Raw genomic sequence first — 22,869 nt, 5'->3', positions numbered from 1 at the left:
TTAAACATTTTCTACAAAGAAACAGCTTGGAATAAAATTGACAAGTCTGATTAAAGAATCACACAGAATCAGAGAATCAACTGGGTTGGAAAAGACCTCGGAGATCATCAAGTCCAACCCCTGGTCCAACTTCAGTCCATTTACTAGATCATGGCACTAAGTGCCATGTCCAATCTCAGATTAAAAGCCTCCAGGGACGGCGAGTCCACCACCCCCCTGGGCAGGCCATTCCAATGCCCGATCACTCTCTGTAAAGCATTTCTTTCTAATATCCAGCCTAAATTTCCCCTGGCAGAGTTTAAGCCCATGCCCCCTTGCTGCCTCATGTAGGGGAAGTTGCTTTTCTGTCTGTTTTTACTGGATCAGCATCCAGAAAGACAGTAGCAAATAGTGCAAAAAGTAAGTACAGAATAATCAATACAACCATATTGTTTCTGTCCTTTTAAAATGCTCAGAAAGTATTGAACTTTCTCCATTTCCATTACAGTAAAAGAACATTGTCAATATAATGCATGGAACAGTGGAAAACTAAAACAAAAACCAAACCAAACCAACAAAAAACACATACTGATTTCCTTATTTGCCTGCTTCCATAGCAAAATCATCCCAGATTTGATTTATGAGATAATTCTACTGCTGGTTTTTGGTGCCGGTTTAATGATCTTTGACAGGAAATTCTGTCTGTTCCACTATTCATTATGCTGAAATAATCCCACTCTATCAGCTTTCATGAACCAGCCATGGAAGAACATGTAAATTCTGAAGCTGTATAAAAAAAACTTCTTGCATTAACATGCAGTGATTTTTCTCCGTGACTACAAGATAATTACACTGCTGATGTTGCCTACTTGGAGATGCACTTAAATGTATCAGCAGTGCTTGAGATAACATCAGCTAAGTGCTTTTTGATTAAGTCTTTTATAATTACTCATTTTCACAAAGCATCTGTTTGAAGGGCACCTCAGTCATCAAAGAGAGGATGCTAATGGAAACCTTTTACTATTTTGGATTTCTTACACTGATTTGACATTCTGCTTAGATTTATGAAAAGTGAGAAGACAGTGTGGATGCTCTGTGTGAAACCCAACCATGCCATGATTCCCTGAATTTTGATATATAATGCAAACTGTCTCTTATTTACTACATGACTATGCAGAGATGATGGATGTATTTGTTAGCTACTCAGCTTGGAAGCTCATTGGCTCAAACTGGAAAACTGCAATACATCAGCTGATAGAAGAGGCAGCAAACAAAAATATTCAGACCGCAAGTCTAAAACAGAATTTTACAATAAGTACTGTTTAATTCCTAAACAATGAAGCACTTTTATGAGATTACTGAGTAATCTAAGATAACTGAATAACACCTTAATGATTTCTGCAAATGTCGAGGAGTCTGGCATTTGAAAAGACCAGGAACACATTCAAATCTTGCATGAAATATTTGAGGAAACTGAATAATCCAGTGAGTATTATCAAAAAGACTTTGCTGGTCCATCAAGTGGGAAACTAATCCCAACAGATGTTGTTGGTATCTGGTTGAAATCACTGGAGGGATAAATGTATCACAATTTTAAAGAGTCGTCTCAAATGTGAGATAATTCTCATCCTCCTTGCAGAAACTGTATAACCAGATGTCCTTAAAATGTTTTCAGACATCAACTTAAAGAAATAATAACTTAGGAAAGAAAGTCATATTAAGAACAGACAGGAATACAGGAATGTATTTAGAAACACGTTTGCTGGTGCTCAAAGCAGATGTTGGGGCATTTGACAAATACTGTAATATCTTTTTCTCTAGGCATCAGCAACATAAGGTGAAACACTGAGTGCAAGGGATAGTATGGGTTGTAAACGCTATCGAAACCAGGCCCATTGTTATACCAGCAGCCTGAATGCTAACAAAATATCTGCAGAACATTCAGAACATGCCCGGTGACTAAGACAAGAAGAAGGTTCAAGTCAAATGATTAATACAGACTTCAGTGTGTATGGGGATATATTGATAAAACATTGAATCATATAACCATAGAATCATTTTGGTTGGAAGAGGCCCTAAAGATCATAGGGTCTAACCACGAACCTAACTCAGGCACTAAACCGTATCCCTATGAATCTCATCTGTAGATCTTTTAAACACCTCCAGGGATGGTGACTCAGCTACTCCCCTGGGCAGCCTGTTCCAGTACTTCACAACTCTTTCTGTGCAGATTTTTTTCCTGACATCCAATCCAAACCTTCCCTTGTACAACTTGAGGCCATTTCCTCTTGTCCTATCACTTGCTACTTGGGAGAAGAGACCAACACCCTTCATGCTACAACCTCCTTTCAGGTAGTTGTAAAAAAGTGATAAGGTCCCCCCTAAGCCTCCTTTTCTGCAGACTGAACAGCCCCAGTTCCCTCAGCTGCTTCTCATAAGACTTGTTCTCTGGACCCTTCACAAGCTTCATTGCCTTCCCTGAACACTCTCCAGTACCTCAATGTCTTTCTTGTAGTGAGTGGCTCAAAATAGAACACAGCATTCAAAGTGCAGCCTCACCAGTGCTGAGTGATATGCTGAGATGTGCAACAAAGAGCCAGTACAAGCATTATGTTTTAGGAAAAAATCTGGAATCTAAAAGTTCTGACAATAGTGGAATAATTTATGCATCTACACCAAGAAAGTGTTGATGGATTAAAAAAAAAAAAAAAAGAATACAGAGATAAATCACATTACAAAAATCTGTTACATGTGACTTTAAACTTTGAGTGTAGTAGTGTTGTTAGAACACAGACTTGGACAAGAGTTTTACACTACCAGAAAAGAGAACTTCCTTAGGATTTATGTTTGCAGAGCACTGACTGAATTGCACATTTTTCCACTTTGATACTTTGAGCACTTTCGCAGGAAAAAGAAACTTAAGAATGTAGTTCAAAAACCCTTTCAAGCCTGAATAACTTTTTTTGAGAAGAACTACGAAATCATTCCTCATCTTTCTATACCTAGAACTGTAGCAACATATAAAATCATAAATACCATTACTAGATTTTCTGTGACAAAACTGACACAACTGAATCTAGACAATTTTGCCTTGTAAAGAGAGTTTATTTTCACATGAGGGTTATCAGGAGGAATCTTGGATACGAATGCTGTGTGAGTCCATCATACTGAATACAACAAGATGTCATGGCTAAAGCCAGAAGAAATGTGGATGTCCAATGGATAACTGCATCGTCCACATCTACTGTTACTCTGGAACTTATATCTGTGTCCATTTGTAATGCATAATTTTGTATTAGTAATGTAGTTAAGTGATAGACATATTAAGCTGGAATGTGTGCCAGCCAAAATAAAAATAAAGAGGAGGTTGGTGGAGACAGATTAAGTGAAGATTTGGACAAGAAAGGGAAGGAAGAGAGAAAGAGTAATTGTGTCTGAAGTACCCAGTCTTTACAAAATGCCTTTTAGAACAGGTAGTATGCTTGCTTTACTTATTGCCAATACATTTAAGAAAATGACATATTTTTAATGTTAATTTTACTTTTTGAGCAATAAATATGTAAAGTCTGTCATACAAAAATATATCAAATGGGAGAGTAAGAGAATAATATCATATGTGAAACAATGATTGAATCAAAGATATTATTTTATATAATATCTGTTGGCAGATGTCTCTGTAGAATTTCACCAATTTACCATCTCAGGTAGTGAAATTTCTGTTCTTGAGCTATTGATTTAGTTTTACAAAACACTACACAATGCTATCACTATACAGTCCAGCTGGTTATTGTAATATGCCTTCTCTGGTTGCTTTGCCTACAGGCAAATCCAGACAGAAAAATCTGATAACAGCATTCATTAATATTGATTGCAAGGTTTTTAAGACATTAAGATAGCTCATATTCTTATTAGGCTTCCCATTAGGAAAATAAACTCTTTCCTCTAAGTCCTGACTTCTTATTTAAGTCTTTCTGTAAAAAATATTGCCTCAGATGGCAATATGTGAACTCAAAAAATTTAAAGGAACTTGTGAAAAGTAGTCTTAAATCGAAGAGATAGCTTAGCATATTTTTATATAAACCCTATTACCCAGTCAAACAGTGGTGCTTTCTATGTAATCTCATCCACCAGTATGAAAATTGTTACACTGTACTACCAAGAATACTCAAAGATGATGATATGCACACATTCTGGCTATGTTCCATTTGTTTATAATGAAACCTTGATGAACAATATCAAACAAATTGCAGCTGCTTGTTGCAGCTGCCCTTTACTATAAGACATTGAAAAGAATTTATCAGCTGCTAGCCTTTAGGGATACATGTATTTTAGACACATCTGATAACAAGCTGCTTGTAAATGTTTGGCTTATGATGAGGAAAAGAGAGAGGAGGAAAGAATGACTCCCAAAGAAAGAAAATTTGTCTTAACTGATGTGAACACAAAACTATTCTTTTGGCTCTGCAGCTCAGGATTGCTAATTATGATTCCTCCACTAGGATTTCCTGTATTATAATAGACTATCTACTTTAAATGAATGATTGTCCTAATACAGAAAAAGATACATGCCATGAAGATGTGTATATTATCTGCATGTCCGAACAACTATGCTTGTTTTTCTTTTAAGATACTTCTTAAAAATCTACAGAGTACTGAAAGATTCAGTCAAAGAGGAACATTTTAATGCATCTCCTCATGAAATATATATCTCCTCATGAAGCTGTGAATGCAAATAACACTGTTTCTTTTTTGAAAAAAATTGTCTCTAGAGTTTTGATTTCCAAGTAAAATCTAGTCCTTTCTAGAAGATATGTCTTTGGAAAGTTTAAAATTTTTAGGGGGAAATAAATACCATCTTCCCCTGTACCCACAAAAAGAGCCACAGATTATCGTTCATTGCTCAGTACATAATCCTGATGCCTGAAATACCTGACAGTCCCTTGAGGCATAGGTTTTCATCTAGCACTATTTCAGCCAAAGAGGGTCTGAGCTCCCTACAGGGAGGTAATATTTCCACGTGAAGATATCTTAGTCTCCAGCAGCCATCCATTTCTGCGTGCAGCTGTAGTCATGCAGACATTGCTAAGACTGCATGGCTGGCTTGTACCTCTGATCTTGCATGGTGCAATATAGACATTGAAGGTAATGATCTGATTTTGACACAAACTCCATGTATACCAGATCCTTCCTGTTAGTCTTTCTTGAATGATGAAACAAGGTACCATGACATTTTTAGTGAAGAATTGAATACAAGAAGGCTGGATGAGACCATTTCCTAGGTGTATGTAGGTGACTGACTACTTTGGTGAAAGCTGCTATTTATATTAAAATATTCATATTTTGAAATCTGTTATCATAATTATACCATCTTACGAACAATTGTAACTGTGGGAACTGGGAGTCCATTCTGGTTGCTTGGACAAGCTTTGGGGTGGGAGGAACTTTCCACCACTATTATGCATTCACTGACCAAGTACCTGGCCTGGCTAAGGAAGGGATCCAAATCATCTGCAGCACGTTGCAGAGCAATCCCTGCACTCAGAATAGCCATATCCAATATGAATTAGAGGAAGAAAGTCCAACGGCACACAGCTAGCCATGGACAACAAGTAATCCCTTTGCTGTAATCCCTGTATTCATCCAGGCTGAATAATATCCCAGGTGTGAGTCAGTGTTTTCAGGGATGTTTTAGCAGAGGTGCAATTTCCAGTGTTTTATTGAAATGGTAATACCTCTAATATACATATATTAAGCAAATAGGCCATTATGTTCTGAACTAAAATAAGGGCAATCTCCTCTACAATACTGATGAAACATTTGATCTGTGTCAAACTGTAAGTGCTTAGGATGCAGGATAACAGACTGCAAAATCCAGCATTAGACTTTTAAAATTAAATTTACATATTAATATGAAACAGATCTCCTGAGATTTACAGCTAGGATGTTTGTCAGCATTTCATTGTAAACGCTCCTTGTTTCTTTGAGCACAATAATTATTTGTCAATGGCATGGTGATAATAACAAATAATGCTCAAAAATAATGGCCTTCTTGAATATTTACGGAAGAATTAGGATAGATGATTGTAAGTTTTATCTTATTGTTTATTTGGTTTTATTAAACATTTATTAAATGTGTGGTAGTTTTAACTTCTCTGAAACATTTTTTAATACATACATGAATATTTTTTCAATCAAAACTAAACTCCATATTAGAATGTTTGTTATGATTATGGTATTATCTACTGTCATCAGTTTTTGTGATCTTTGGACTTCAAGTCAGGTAATCTAGAACCAATCTAGGATGCTGAGTGTGTTAAAATGTTTTGTCAGATAAAAGAGTGCTTAGCAACTTGAGTTTGTGCCCAGACTTACTTTTTAATGTATGTTTGCCCCGAGGGTCAAGATGTATAGTCATTCAGATCAGCATCCTTCTAAACTGCATTATAGCTCCTGTATGGATTGAATACGTTACTTCCTTTGAGTAGAAATCTAGTTGCTGTAAAATAAGAGTTAGTGTATGGCCTAACAACACCTTCAAATCTGGAAGTAGGAAGCATTCTTGAGTGCTTTGAAAAATCCTTGGTTCCATGGTGTGGTGGGTTAAACTTGACTGGCCATGAGACAACCACAGGTATGGGTGGTGTGGCAGGATGGGAACAGGGGGCTGCCCATAACAGTTCCTCTCTGATGCTCCTTCCCCCTCACACTTTTTCTTGCTCCAGCCTGGGGCCTTCCCAGGGGCTGCAGTCCTTCAGGATAAGCTTCAGGACATCTGAATCCTGGGGCCCTGTCAACAGATGAGTCATGTGGTAAACTGTCATCCAAAAATGATGAAGAAAAACACCAAATGGGAAATTTAAGTTTTTCAGAGTGTTCAGCTAAAAAAGTAACAAATAAATAAATAAATAAACTCTTGTTCTCAAAATAAACACAGTAACAAATCAAGGTTCCTCAGCCAAAATCTTTCTTTATTTTCTTTTTTTTTTTTTTTTTCCTAAGACCTGCGTGTTTTGCAGAAAGACTAAAAGAAAACACAGGGTTGCCAATTTTAAAAATATATTTCAGTAACATAGTATAACTTTATATTACATGTAACAGTGATTTAAGTTTTGGTGGTCAGCTAAGATATTGGTTTTTGTTCTATTTTACAGACTGAAGTTAAATGTATTTTTCAGTAAATTAACAACCATCCTTTTCCTAAGCAAATTGGGACAGATATTGTTCTTCGAAATCCTGTAGAGACTTAAAGTAAATAAAAAGAAAATCTTGGCCTTTGCATTGTCAAGGACATGTCTGGCCCACAACATGTTTATAGACCACAGTTTCTGATGCACTATACTCTACTGTCCCTAAAATCCCTTCAGCTTGACATTTGCCTCCCTTTCTCCCACAGGTACCAGTGTAATTCCACTGACATCCAGCACAGAGCAGAATCTGACACCAGAGATGGACAGAGGTTTCCTCCTCTCTTCAATAAGTTCCATAAAAATCTAGAACCACAGTTTCAATCACAGTTTTCAAAGTTATTTTGTTTTTATAACTATGTGCTATGACACCTATGAGCTAGGCAAAGAAATTGCACTTAGGTAAGGAATAGCAAATGAATCATAGAATCATTTTGGTTTAAGACTTTTCTGAATTGAAATTTCTCTATGGGAATTCCTTGGAAGATTTCATATTTTTTTAATGATTAAAAGTGAGTAAATAATTTGGTTTTGATTAATAAATTTGAACCTAAACAAAATATTTTAAACCATACATCTAGAGTACTGTTTTCACACAATTTGTTCAATGTGTAGCTCTGTGTAATAGTGATACCATGGTATTATTCATATGTCACAGTGGCACCCCAAAATGACTCCAAGCAAATAATAAGCTTAAACCAACTTTAATTTGGAACTGAAACTGAAACCAAACAACAGATGGAAACCAAATGACAGAAACCAATGCAAGTGGGTTGGTAATTCAAAATCAGTTGGCACTCCAGCAACATTTAACAAACTGCAGGTTCAGTATACTGGTTCGGGATATTATTACCATATGACCACACAAGAATAATGATCCACAGCATGCACATAGTCACTCACTTTAAGAAGTGACCTCTTTCACTTGAGGGTACCCAGAAGAAATAATCATCTGCCTGGGGGGAGGGGCAGGGGTCACTCACATATATATCCAGAATAAAATAATCACTCACCAAGGAGAAGGTGAGGGCTCTCAATCCCAGAACATCGTCTTAGACAGTGTCCTTGATCTAAGGGAAGAGCTCCAATCACAATCCTGCTGCTCTGAGAAGACCACTCAAAGGGGATCTTCGGCAGGGGCCCCGTTATATAGACTGGTTGGATCTGGCTCTGGTCATTATGAGCGTGGTCCATAAGCTTCTCTGGGTTTGGGCACCTGGGTGGCTGAGGACCCTGTCTGTTGACTGTGATTTCTGTCCGTCCTGCTTGCCCAGCGAGCGGGATGTGTACATGACTGGAGTCACTGGGCCCTGGGGAAGTATGTGGGGACAGGCACAGCATGGCACAAAAGGTGCTAAAGAGCCATCATCTGCCCTGTTGAAAGCTCAGGAGCTCTTCAGGGTGTGTGCAACTCGCACAGCATACATTGCTATTTGGGTTTCTTATGGCCTAGACTTTCCTGAACAGGTTGTGACATTGATAAATGTCTTGTCTGATAAAGCCATGTCATACAGCACAAAAAAAGGAGGAAGAAAACATGAAGTATATCCTTATGCAGTGATGCAACAACACAGGGATATTCAGGTGAGCACCAAACTCAATGTGACTGTTTGCTGCACGGCGACAATAAACCATGGCAGACAGTCTCTGTTAACTCCCTTCCCTCCCCACTAAAGAAAGGTAGTAGAAGGAAAAGGGACTTTTAAGCTGGAAAAGTTGGAAAAGTTAAAAATGCTTTACTAATGTGACTAATAAATAGAGAAAATAATACAAAATATACAAAACCAATCTTGAACTTCCTGGGGTAGTGCAGCAATGGCCAGCAGTGGAGCTGGCTGTGCTCCAGCCACTGCAAGGCAGGTACCTGGAAGTCCTGGGCTGGACTCAGCAGTAAAATGGAACTGAATTCAGGGATGCAGGGCCTGAAACTAGGCCCAAGATCACAGGCTAGACAGGCAGGGTCCTCTTCAGATGCTGGCCATCGTTGAAGACAGCAAGACCCTCATGATCTTCCAATTTTATACGGTGTATAATGTGTCTGGGATGGAATACTTAGTTGGTCAATTTTGGTCACCAGTTGTGTCCACCCGTCTTTGCAAGTACACCCCACTCACTTACAGTACGTGCAAAATTTATCAGTAATTTTGGCTGCCATGGCAATAAGTCAAAACCTGGGCCTCTTCTGCATACCATTGCTACCATTATCAGCCCTGGAGTGAACAGTGTCTGAAAAATATGCAGCCAAATTTAGAAAAGTGAAGTTAATTAGAAGAACTTAGCTGAAAGGAAAATTCACTGAAAGAGAACTGGTCTTGTTTTAAACAAAATTAGGACACTCAATTAAAACAAGGAAGTCTATAATTTCTAAATTTCAAACTTTCTGACCTCTAAGAACAGTTTGTTCTATAAAAAAGTTTGAGTGGTTGATTTGGGCTGACACAAATGTCACAATCTCAGGGCATCCTAAGAGAGTATGCTCTGATTTTTGCCTGGCTGAAGTATCACTGGAAGCTGTTGATAGTTTTCTATCCTTGACAGTCAAGGGCAGAAAATGGAAGGTAACGGACCATTGCCTACAGACAAAAAGACTTCACATTAACTGCATTCTTGTTCTATTTTCAATACAGAGATAACTAAAATTAACGGAGTGCACAAACTGAATACCTTTAAAAACATAAATATTTTATATATATATATATATATATTTGTAGTGAAGTAATCCCTTAATTCAGTACATATCACCGAGAATTCGTAATAGTGTATGAACTCCAATGAAATAAACAAACAAAAAAACCACCTTGGTTTTGGATGACTTAATCTACCCCACACAGTTTATTCTAACTGTTTTAATGATAGAGAGATGATGCTTGCTGTTCTCTTTGATATGTCAAGAAAATTTAAAATTTCAGCTACAATATCAAATACTTTTTTTTTTCATCTTAACTAAAGAACCCTTAGATTTTTACATGTTTTTTTTAGAACCTCATGATTTCTAAACAAGATGATGATTTTTTCCTTGGATAGTCAATATTCCTATTAGCTGGAACGGTAACATTACTTCCCATAATATTGCACATCCTTTTCTGAACTAGCAAATTCTGTGACAATCAAGACATTCTCTGTCAGCATTGCCCTGCATATTCCTTTGAATATGTTCTTATGAATGAAGTACTTTTATCTTTATATTATGACTTTCTCAGTCTGCTCCATGTAAATATATATATTTCTACAAAAGTATTTAATTCCAAGTGAGTTATAATGTTAAATTAGTCACAGCCAAGTGGAAGGGCAGAATACACTATTTCCTGCAGTCACTTCAATTGTGAAAAACAGTCCTCGCTTCTAGAAAAAGGAGAAAGATTTTTCAGCAAAGTAATTTCAGTCAAGTGTTTCTGAAGACATTCTCTTGACATTGTTCAATTTAGCAACAATTTCAAGGGTACCCATTTCAAGACCATACATCTGAAATTTAAAATATACTTGAATATGTACAGATACATAAAAATACTGAACTACACATTCATAGAACGGTAGCAAATAGATCTCTCACAAGCAGCATGTTTGGGAGGCTTTAATTTTTTACTTATAAAACTCACAGAATAGCAACAACTTTTGTTGTTTCCTGAAAGCTACACACACACACACACACACACACAGAGTATGTTAGGGATTGGAAGGGACCTCAGAAGATCACCTAGTCCAATCCCCCTGCCAGAGCAGGAACGCCTAGATGAGGTCACACAGGAACATATCCAAGTGGATTTTGAATGTCTCCAGAGAAGGAGACTCCACAACCCCTCCGGGCAGCCTGTTCCAGTGCTCCGTCACCCTCACTGAGAAGTTTCTTATCAACTTTAAGTGGAACCTCTTGTGTTCCAGCTTGATCCCATTGCCCCTTGTCCTCTCATTGTTTGCCACCGAGAAGAGCCTGGCTCCATCCTCATGGCACTCACTTTTTATATACTTATAGACATTAAGAAGGTCGCCCCTTAGTCTCCTCCAAACTAAAAAGACCCAGCTCCCTCAGCCTTTCTTTGTAAGGGAGATGCTCCACTCCCTTAATCATCTTGGTTGCCCTATGCTGGACCCTCTCCAGCAGTTCCCTGTCCTTCTTGAACTGAGGGGCCCAGAACTGGACACAATACTCCAGATGGGGTCTCACCAGGGTGGAGTAGAGGGGAAGGAGAACCTCTCTCGATCTACTAACCTCCCCCTTCTAATACACCCCAGGACAACACTGGCCTTCCTGGCCACAAGGACACAGTGATGGTTCATGGTCATCCTGTTGTCCACCAGGACCCCCAGGTCCCTTTCCCCTACACTGCTTTCTAATAGGTCATTCCCCAGCCTATACTGGAACCTGAGGTTGTTCCTGCCCAGATGCAGGACTCTACACTTTCACTTGTTAAATTTCATTAGGTTATTCCCCACCCAACTCTCCAGCCAGTCCAGATCCCGCTGGATGGCAGCACAGCCTTCTGGCATGTCAGCCACTCCTCCCAGCTTAGTGTCATCAGCAAACTTGCTGATAGTACACTCAATTCCCTCGTCTAAATCGTTAATGAATATATTGAATAATATTGGCCCCAGTACTGACCCCTGAGGCACTCTACTAGATACTGGCCTCCAACTAGACTCTGCACCATTGACTACCACTCTCTGGCTTCTCTTCTTAAGCCAGTTTGCAATCCACCTCACTACTCTATTGTCCAGACCAGAGTTTTCAGAGGATTTGTTGGTTTGGTTTGGTTTGGTTTGGTTTGGTTTGGTTTGGTTTGGTTTGGTTTGGTTTGGTTTGGTTTGGTTTGCTTCAGTTTGGTTTGGTTTGGTTTGGCTTGGTTTGATTTGGCTTGGTTTGGTTTAGTTTGGTTTGGTTTGGTTTGCTTTAGTTTGGCTTGGTTTGCTTTAGTTTCATTTGGTTTGGTTTGGCTTGGTTTGGTTTGGTTTGGTTTGGTTTGGCTTGGCTTGGTTTGGTTTGGTTTGGCTTGGCTTGGTTTGGTTTGGTTTGGTGTTACGAGATTTGTGAAATAAGCATGAAGTTCACCACTGCAGTGAAAAAGTCTGTGCCGTTACTGGCATCTTGTCAAGTACAGGAAAAAGAAGAACCTTGTGTGATGCTTATATATGCAATTTATTCAGGATCCAAATAAATTAGAGGGAAAAGAAGGTTACAGAAATGTATATATGTTTTTTTCAACTGTGGTATTTGCCATGTAGAGAGGCTCCAGTGATGAAAAGAATTTGTAACAAAGGGAACAATTTCCATCTTTCGAGATGGAGTACAGACTTATGCACGTGCTTGTCTCTTGAGACAGCAAACAGGGACCCACAGTACATGCTGCTTGTTCTGTGCTGACAGTTGTGGTGGTATGCCCATAAACTGTGCCCCAGTGAAGCCACCTGCCTCCCTCTGAGCACAGCAAGTTTAAAAGTCCTGGGGAATCAAATCTAGCTCTCTGTATTGCTGAGTTCTGCCTCCTTGATCTAGCTGTGACAAGAGCAGAGAGGTTGAAAAGATCGTTTCCATGACACTCAGGAAAGGAAGTTAAAATGAAGTGGGCTCCACTGCTCAGTTTTGAGGCAATTTAAAGAATCAAGCAGTCCCTGGGAACTCCTGGACAGCAGAGAAGACCCTCTCCCATTCACTGGAAGGTAGAGGTTGAAACACTGATCATTCCCCACATTGAAAACGGTTGCTACCACAAAATATTGAATATCCTCATGTCATTCATGCCTCATTTCAGCACTCTGGACAAGAATGAAATTCACTTTTGTGATGTTTAATTCAATGTGAGAGTCCCATTTTAAAATAGAAGTGAAACATCCAAACACTTAACAATCAGCCTTTAATATATCAGGCATACTGCAGATATTCTTGAATGCTTCTTTTTCTTAAGCACAAGAAACACTGTTATATATGTCCTCAGATTTCAATTCAGAACACATTCCTTCTAATGTTACTTAGTGTTTCTATAAGATGAAGAATGGATTGAAGTAACCATCTCGACAGAGAAAGATATCATCTTAATAATCTGGTGGATTATGTTTTTTGTTATAATTACTTTTACCTCAGATTAATTAATTCCATTTACAATAGCAAGCTAGCAAATGAAAGTCATTCAGCACAAGCATGAAATACAATGGAAAGACGAGACTACCTGGTATGCAAGTCATAAACTGATGTATTGAAGAGTCATTATTTACAAACAAACAAAAATAACAACAAATCAATCAAATAAACAAAAAACACTAAGCTTTCAATTTTCTTCTCAAATCACTCCCTTTGTTCCCATTTACTCTTCTGTATTCTATGTTATGTCCTTCCTGTGTCTCTGCTTGTTGCATCTGAAGTCCAATCATTAAAAGAAAAAAAATGAAAAAATGAATCCCAGTATTTTTAAACAAACTTCTGTTTCTACATAAATCCTTACTCGTTTAGAAATGCATGGCCTCATCTCCTGAGGAATGCACATCTCCTTCAAACAGGGTCCCCTTGTAACAGGTGTTCTGTGGCCTAAAGTGGCCGAGTGCTGCTTAATAAAGCCATTACAGTAACAAGTAAAATGGAATGGATCCATAAGCTGGAAAGGAACACTAGCAAGGGGCTGGAAAACAGGGCTCCATGTCACAGTGCTGAGAACAAAGGCATTAACAAGAGGATCAAATGCCACAGGTAAAAGTGGCCAAGGAAGTCAGACATCTCCAGGCTGAAAGGCAGCAAGTAACTCCATAGCAACCAAAGTCTGAGACAAGCAGTTTTCCAGTGAAGAGAAACCAGACATTACCCTGCTTCTGATTTGGCAGGGTCTCAAGTGGAGTAACAAATGACACAGAGAAATGACCCTAGGACTGAAAATATCAGAGTCTGGTCATTTTTTTCCATTATTTTGTCCAGCATGGAAACAGCAGTGGCCAAACCAGTGAAAATATCACCCATGTGTAAAACCAAGGTCCTGAAATATGGGAAAGATCCTAAAGGTATTTGAAGCCCCAATTTCTACATTACTGGAAAGGCTCCCCCCCACTTCCCCCAAAGAAACCCAAAAACCAAACCAACCAAAACCAAAACAACAACAACAACAACAAAAACACAGAAAAAAAAAACAAACAAACAAAACAAAACAAGAAAAACAAACAAAAAAAACCCCCCAAACCACCCCTCTCTGCTGCTCCTCAAAGAATCAAAACCATTCCAAGGGAAGACTACAGAATTAATTCTATAATGTGAGGAAGAGTTGCAAAGACCAAATATGTAAATGACAAAATTCTATAGAAACTGAGACTTTAAGCTAGCATGGAATTTTACTGTGGCAACAGATGTAATACTATGTGTCAGGCTGTAAAGGGACCAAATCAGACAATATATATAAAGCAAATAATGACAGAGCAGTGTGGAGTTACCCTGCAGATATTAGAAAGCTATGCTTTCTCAGTAATGTCCACTTTCAGAACTACAAAAAGAAAACAAAACAAAACACCATAAAGAAACCAAACCAACAAAAAGAAAACCTCTCTGATCTGAATAGCTGAATATGCAGAAGACAACACAATATTCACTGTGGCAAGGTGAGAAAGGAAGGATATGACAGCATATCCCACAGGTGGAAGAGTAAGAGTCTCCAGCACCCAGGACTGCTTTTGTGTTTAATCCACTTCTGTTTAATGTGGAATACATATGATCTTGGAAGCAGTAACCAGAAGAATAAACAAGACTGTGTATGCTTTTCTGATATTTGTGCTGCTGAAAGCAGTGATGTATAAGGGGTAAAACAGGGATGCGTACTGTTAATTTTCCACTTTGATGTGCCTCAGTTTGTCATCTGGGAGTATCCCCATTATTTCTGGGATACTGCAAATGGTGTTTTTGTCAGTTTCTCTTTTTGCTGTGAAGTACAAGTAGAAAGAGAGGAAGATTTAATTTCAACGTGCTGATGCTCTCTCTGTGCAATTCGAATAAACCTTCCTGTTTCATTCTCATACTTATTAACTGAACTGTGTTAGCAGTGCATCCACGGAAAATCAAAAGGGAAAAAAAAAAAAAAAAAAGAAAAGAAAAAGCCAGATTTTTATAACCAGATGCTTAACTCAGTGTTGCCTTTTCTGCACAGACCTTTTATGATATTATATGCAATCTGACATCTGACACTTCCTTGCTTCTGTACAGCCGAAATTGATGCCAGATTTATGCAGATTTATGTGGTAAAGTGTTATTTCACTGGCATTTTAAGGAGAAAGTATAGCCTATGGAAACCTGTGAAAAGAGTAATTAACTGTATTTGGTTTCCATGACAAGGTTTTGGTAGTGGGGGGCTATAGTTCCATATTCTGTGAGAAGCTGCTAGAAGCTTCCCCCACGTCTTACAGTCCCAATGCCAGCTGGCTTCAAGATGGATCCACTGCTGGCCAAGGACGAGCCGATCAGCGGTGGTGGTAGCACCACTGTGATAACATATGAAAGAAGATGCAAAAAAATTGCTGCATGACAGTAATTGCAGATGAAGAGTGAGAATATGTGAGAGGAACAACTCTGTAGACACCAAGGTCAGTGAAGAATGAGGGGATGAAAGAGCAGAGTTTCCCCTGCAGCCCATGGTGCAGCCCATGGTGAAGCCGGCTGTCCCCTTGCAGCCCAGGGAGGTCCATGGTGGAGCAGAGATCTGTCTTCAGCCTATGGAGGACTCCACATTGGAGCAGGTGTATGCCTAAAGGAGGCTGTGAACCATGGGAAGTCCACGCTGGAACAGGTCTGCTGGCAAGACTTGTGATCTTGTGGGGGACCCATGCTGGAGTAGTCTATTCATGAAGGACTGCACCCTGTGGAAGGGATTTGGCCTGGAGCAGTTCATGAAGAACTGCAGCCCATGGGAAGGACCCATGTTACAGAAGTTTGTGGAGAACTCTTTCCTGTGGGAGGGACCCCACTCCAGAGCAGAGGAAGAGTGTGAGGAGTCCTTTTCCTGACAAAGAAGGAGTAACAGAGACAACTTGTGATGAACTGACCACAACCCCCATTCCCTGCACCACTGGCAGGTGAGGAGAGTGAAGTTAAGCCCAGGAAGAAGCAAGGGGTGGGAGGGAGGTGTTAATATTTGGTTTTAGTTCTCATTACCCTACTCTGATTTAACTGGCAATAAATTAAACTAATTTCCCTGAGTTGAGTCTTTTTTGCCTGTGACGGTAATTGATGAGTGATCTCTCCCTGTCCTTATCTCAACCCATAAGACTTTCATTATATTTTTTCTCCCCCATCCAGCTGAGGAGAGGGAGTAATAGAGCAGTCTTGGTGGGCACCTGGTGTCCAGCCAAGGTCAGCCCACCACATTAACTATGTGTGACTGCAGACTCATAGCAGACCATGGAGGATTTGAAGTAGGGGGTGGTAAGTCATGGTCATACTCCAACAAAGTGGCCAAAGAGCAGTCAATCAATCCTGTTCTTTCAAGTCCTAATCGGCAAATTTAATCAACAGTAATATAAGAAGTTTGATTACACAGAAATCTCCATTTCTTATAAGCTCTTCTTCAGCGCATATCTTTTCTTCTAGCTTGCTTTCAAAGGGGAGAAGTGAAGGAACTGAAGCCAAGAGACTATAGATGTTCAGACTGTGGGTCTTGTTAGGTTTTTGTCATATTTGCTTTGGTAGAACTGACAGTGGTTAATCGATTGACCCTGCTTTGGACTACTAAATATATATAAGGGCATTGTAGCTTAGGATGGGCTTCCTTTTATATAGTTATTATAAACCCTCTTATCAACTTGCAGAATTTTGCCGGTCTCACCCTGTTTCATCATTATCTTAAATGCCCAGCTTTCAGTTCCATGTGATCACATGACAATCTCAGGATTAATTTTAAAAGTCGGATGAATTTTGGTGCTTGTAGGACATAGAGAAAAGCTCTTTCTGCCTCTTCTGAAAAAGAACCCCGCATTCTGTTATTTTTAAGATCATGAATACTTAGGAAAGCTGTTTTAACTTTTAACTAAGGTTTGATTAAATTTTCAGTCTAAAAAATTATTTAAACTAAGTACCTATTCAAGTATCAGCTATTATGTTTTTGATAGGGGCATATGCCTCTGCTGTTGAAATTCAGTTAACAAGACTGATCAAAAGCAAAAAAGTTTGTGTAGTACGTTTGTGAAAATCATTGCCACAGGAACTCATTGAGGCAAACACTAGTTATTTTCTAAAGAGGAGTGGGTAACTAATAGCATTGCTAAGAATCCATGCCTATGCAAGCAAAGACGATAATAAGGTAATCAGATTTCATGCTTGAGGGTGTTAGCTAATCGCCTGCAGAGGTCTGGCACTGCACAATTGGCTGAGTACATCTTGTTTATTTTTATGCTTGTTCTGAGACGTCGGTTATTCACTTCCACTGTCAGCCACTTATTGGACAAGATGAACTCAATGGTTTGTTCCAGCATGATGAACTCTATGTCCTATAATAAATGTTATCATAAATATAGCAAACCATCCATTTTAAGACACAAATAAAATGTAAATTATAGTGTAATAACTGTTTAGTGGGCGTTTGTACTGCTGCCCTATACTGACTTACAACCATAGGCAAGTGGAGTGATACTCTTAAGTTTTGTATTTCTGACTTCATGGAAAAAAAAAAAAGAAAAGAAAAAAAAAAAGTCACCTACATCATTGGTGCTACCTGTATGCTACTGAGGTTATCTGTGCTTTAGTAGACATCAAAAGAAGAGCAGGAAAACTTTTTTTTCCTCAGAAGAAAAAGTAAAGGAAAGTCACACAAGATGCTCTAGTGTTTTAGGCATAGAGATGGAAAGACACTTCTCTGACCCTCTCATCATCTAGCCTCCAAAGCACCTGGCAGAAGAACTTCTGTTTCCTTGTCAGCCATTTCCTTTACATGCCACAGAAATGAGACCCCTGACTAGTGAAACACAGGGAAATAAGTTGTTCCCTGCTCTGTGAAGCAGTCATCTCTTCAAAGCTGAAAACAGTCAAAATCAAGATTAAGGCAAAAGGGAAAACAGAAATGTGAAGGACTCCAGAAGGCAAATTCTGAAATTAAATGCCCAGAATTTCAAAAATAAAAAAAGGTTTTGGTTACATAATTTTCTTGCTAGAAAGGGAAATACAAGATACAAATGTAAACAGTGGGAGAAGAAAAAAGGAAAATAAGCAACGGTGACTCAGACCCCAGACTCTGGGGTATCCTGAAATACTGTTGTTCTCATCATACCCAGGAGAGGATCTGCTGGAGCAACATTCTTGTTCTTGCACTTGTTTTAGTTCATATCTGTTTGGGAGAAGCTGGACATACAAATGAATTTGTCTTCCCAGCATCGAGCTAGGGTGAAGTAAGGCACTCTTAGAACCTAATACAGTAAAAATCCTAACATTCTAACACACATTTAGAAATGACACAGACAAAAATAAATAGCAGTGTATTTTATTAAAGTCTTTCACACTTTTAACTTGTCAGTTAGATTTCACTAGGTGGTACTTCACTCTTAACAATGTCCATAAACATTTTATTCATTTAATTGTATTCCAAGTCATTAACCAAAATGGCTTCCAATTATCATTAGATAATGAGCAAAAGACAATGCAAACAGGAATGCAACTGGCTACAGAAACTGGAATGTTTTCTTTAACCTACTGTGTGTTATTCATTAGGTCTCACACAAAGAAAAATGATATTTTTTATTTAATAACATGATTGATTTGAAAGCCAGGGGGACAAAATAAGCTTCTGGATTGCTGTGTATTCTCAGCCTTTCTATGTGTGAATAGCTGCAGAGAACCTTCTTTACATTGGGCTTGTCTCATCTGGTAAAAAAATAATTTTGAATTCAATCTATACCTAGTTCCTAGTTCTTTATTTCTTTCTTTCTTTCTTTCTTTCTTTCTTTCTTTCTTTCTTTCTTTCTTTCTTTCTTTCTTTCTTTCTTTCTTTCTTTCTTTCTTTCTTTCTTTCTTTCTTTCTTTTTCCCAGCTACTACTTACACAATATATAATAAATATTGTGTATACATATAATACATACATACATATGAACAGTGTTAGTGAGCAGAAACTTCTTGTGTACTTTCCTGAGGAGACACAGCCTGCTCCAGCTGTAGCAGCCTACCTATCACCAGCTGCTGCATGCAGAATAGCTTATTTATCAACAGAACACAAAACAGCTGCTCTTGACTGCTCATCTGCTGCAGGTGCCATTTCTGATTGAAATTGCTGGAACCTGAAAGTCCTTGTGTGGCTAGGTTCATCCCTAGGAAATTAAGCAATGATTCAACTACAGCACTACAGATCCATTCATACTTTACTGTGGGACAGAGTGTTATGTTGAATGCACCTAAAGAGTTATACACATTTGTTTACAACGAGGAAAAAAGCACAACAAGAAGAAAAGGTACAAGAAAAAAAAAAAAAAAGAAAAGGTACAAGACTACACAAAGCTTTCTTGGGGTATAAAACTCCATTACAGAGACAGCAGAAGCAGCTGATCTGCCACTCATATTCAACTGATTTCAGCTAAGAGCCATGTTGAAAACACAAGAGGACATGTGTCAACAATGATAGCCATGAGTACCCATATACAATTCTCACTATAACTGAACATAGCATCATCTTTTGTCACACATTTGTTGCAATTGTCTTAGTGCTTTTGTGCTTCTGAGTGCAGTTAAGTTAATAGTGATCTCTTAAGGCTCAGAATTCCCACAGCTTGGATGAACTGAGAAGCCTCAGCCAGGCTGCTCTTCTATAAGCTATTCTTTCCCCAATCACATTCTACTCTGTTTCAAAAAAAGGCACCTCTTAGTAGTTAATTTGTAGCTTTGAATTTTATTCCCTTTGAAGTCTGTTAGAATAAAAATGACATACAATACATGATGTTTTTACAAAGCTGGTCATAAAACAGTCTCTTAAAACGTTCTAATTTCACTTCTTGTCAACCCATCCTTTAGACATAAAAATCTGCACCATAGCAGCCTTCTGGACCTTAATTTTTTTTTTTTTTTCCCCAGAAGTACTAAAAAGCCTCAGCACCCCATGCCTTTTACCTTAAAATATTCACTTTTTCAATCAAAGCACGAAAGGGTAATGATGGACTAGGGAGACAGAATTCACAAGATAAGGAGGCAGACCAATCAAGAAGTTTGCATACTTTACTCTTCACACACTTCACAAAAACTTTTCTAGATCTACATCCAAATTCTCCAGCTCAGTCTCTTTTATTCTTCCTTGACTTCAAAAGCTTCTTTTTAAATAATAATAATAATAATAAAAAATATATATATATCTGTGATAACAATGCTCCACCTAGTGGAAGTAAAACTGTTTGAGTTACTATAAGACTATATAGTACAAACTTGGAGAACTTGTCTCTCAGTGCCTAAACAGTCAATTTTAACAGTGATGACAAAGAAGTGTTAATGCAACTATAACAGTATAATGTCAATTTAAGAACACAAAATACTGTCATTTAAAAATGTAATAGTGAACAAAAAGAGCAAACTTCTTGGGCATCTGCCATTATTATGAATCTATCAGTAATGGGCTTATGATGACTCCCTGATACAGCTATAGTTAAAATAGTTACCCTTACAGAAACATTTATTTTTAAAGAGTAAGTAGAGATCTGTCAGACATGTTGTCTAAAACTAATGTATTGCAGGTCAGTAAATTTCACCTTCTTGTTTCAGTAACTTTTGTTTTATTAAAACATTTTCAGTTTTGTGGTAGTGCATGGAGACTTCAGAAGGGGATTGACGACCCATTGTTCTTTGTTTGGGGACAAACTTAATGAAGAACTAATCTTCCATTCAAAAGTTTGTAGTGCGGTGGGTTTTTTTCTCATCACACAGCACATTTACAACTCAAACATCAAGGTCAATGTTTTTAATTCCAGAGGGAATTTCAGATGAAGAGGTGTATGGGACAGCCAGAAGCCTTTAGGAGCCTCTGAGAGTGAAGTGTGAGAGAAGGTAGTGCTGTCCATGGGAAAAAAAAATCTGCAGTACCTAGTGGTCTTGTACCTGTAAGAACTTGCACATACTCTAAATCAGTATCAGACTTACAAAACTTTTAATAAATTAAAAAGAACAGCCACAAAACCCCATGTTTCTTATTGCATTGTTGCAATGACTCAGAATTCTAATATTCCAAGTAACCAATATGGGGAGCACACTGAATAGATTACACACCTGTATACATTACAGACTTTTAGTCATTGAGATGTGTAAGACAGCTCCCATTGAAAGTGACAATTTGTGGTGCATTCCTTTTCTGAAAATCCCTCTTCATATCATGTTCCTAGATTCTTACTGATACTGAGTAAGGCATTTGACACAGTCTCCCACAGCATCCTCACAGCTAAATTGAGGGAATGAGGTCTGGATGATCGGGTAGTGAGGTGGGCTGCGAACTGGCTGAAGGGAAGAAGCCAGAGAGTCGTGGTCAATGGGGCGGAGTCTAGTTGGAGGCCTGTATCTAGTGGAGTGCCTCAAGGGTCAGTACTGGGGCCTATTTTATTCAATATATTCATCAATGATTTGGATGAGGGAACAGAGTGTACTATCAGCAAGTTTGCTGATGACACGAAGCTGGGAGGAGTGGCTGACACACAGAAGGCTGTGTTGCCATCCAGCAGGACCTGGACTGGCTGGAGAGCTGGGCAGGGAAAAAATCAATGAAATATGACAAGGGGAAGTGTAGAGTCTTGCATCTGGATAGGAACCCCAGGTTCCAGTATAAGCTGGGGAACAACCTGTTAGAGAGCAGTGTAGGGGAAAGGGACCTGGGGGTCCTGGTGGACAGCAGGATGACCATGAGCCAGCACTGTGCCCTGGTGAGACCACATCTGGAATATTGTGTCCAGTTCTGGGCCCCAGTTCAAGAAGGACAGGGAACTCCTGGAGAGAGTCCAGCGTAGGGCAACAAAGATGATTAAGGGAGTGGAGCATCTCCCTTACAAAGAAAGGCTGAGGGAGCTGGGTCTCTTTAGCTTGGAGGAGACTGAGGGGTGACCTCATTAATGTTTACACATATATAAAGGGTGAGTGTCACGAGGATGGAGCCAGGCTCTTCTCGGTGACAACCAATGATAGGACAAGGGGTAATGGGTACAAACTGGAACACAAAAGGTTCCACTTAAATTTGAGAAGAAACTGCTCCAGCAGGGGGATTGGACTAGATGTGGAGCTTCTTATACCTTGGTCCCTTCAAATCCCTAACATTCTGTGATTCTGTGATACAAGAAATACTAAAACCAAACCAAACCAAAAGTTAAGCTAAGTATCTGTAGATCGTTATATATACATATGTGTGCATATACACATACATCAACACACTCCATAGTGCATATCCTGGGCAGACTGTTTTGTTCTAATGTGGCAATTTGTTTCTAAACAATGCTTACCCAAACAAATAAATTGCATGGCTTCAAGACAAGTGAGATAAAGAAAAAGGAGTCTGCGGGGATGTTCAAAAGCTCTCCAGAGTAATATGTTTATTTTTAATTCATTCAGGATCTGTTTTCTTTCCCTTTCATGCTCCAGAGTCTGTCCTCTGTCGCCTCCAAAATTGTCTTCTTCAAGACCTCAAATCATCACACTTTACTGTTTGAGTGGAGGCAATATTTACTGAAAATACACATAACAAGTGTTTTAGAGGCAGTAATTTCATTCTCACTAATGATATTTCTAGCCTAGTTTTGGATTCCATCTA

The sequence above is a fragment of the Streptopelia decaocto genome (assembly GCF_964273445.1).
Source record: "Streptopelia decaocto genome assembly, chromosome: 2".
NCBI lineage: Eukaryota > Metazoa > Chordata > Aves > Columbiformes > Columbidae > Streptopelia > Streptopelia decaocto.
Note: the sequence above shows the minus strand (reverse complement) of the source record.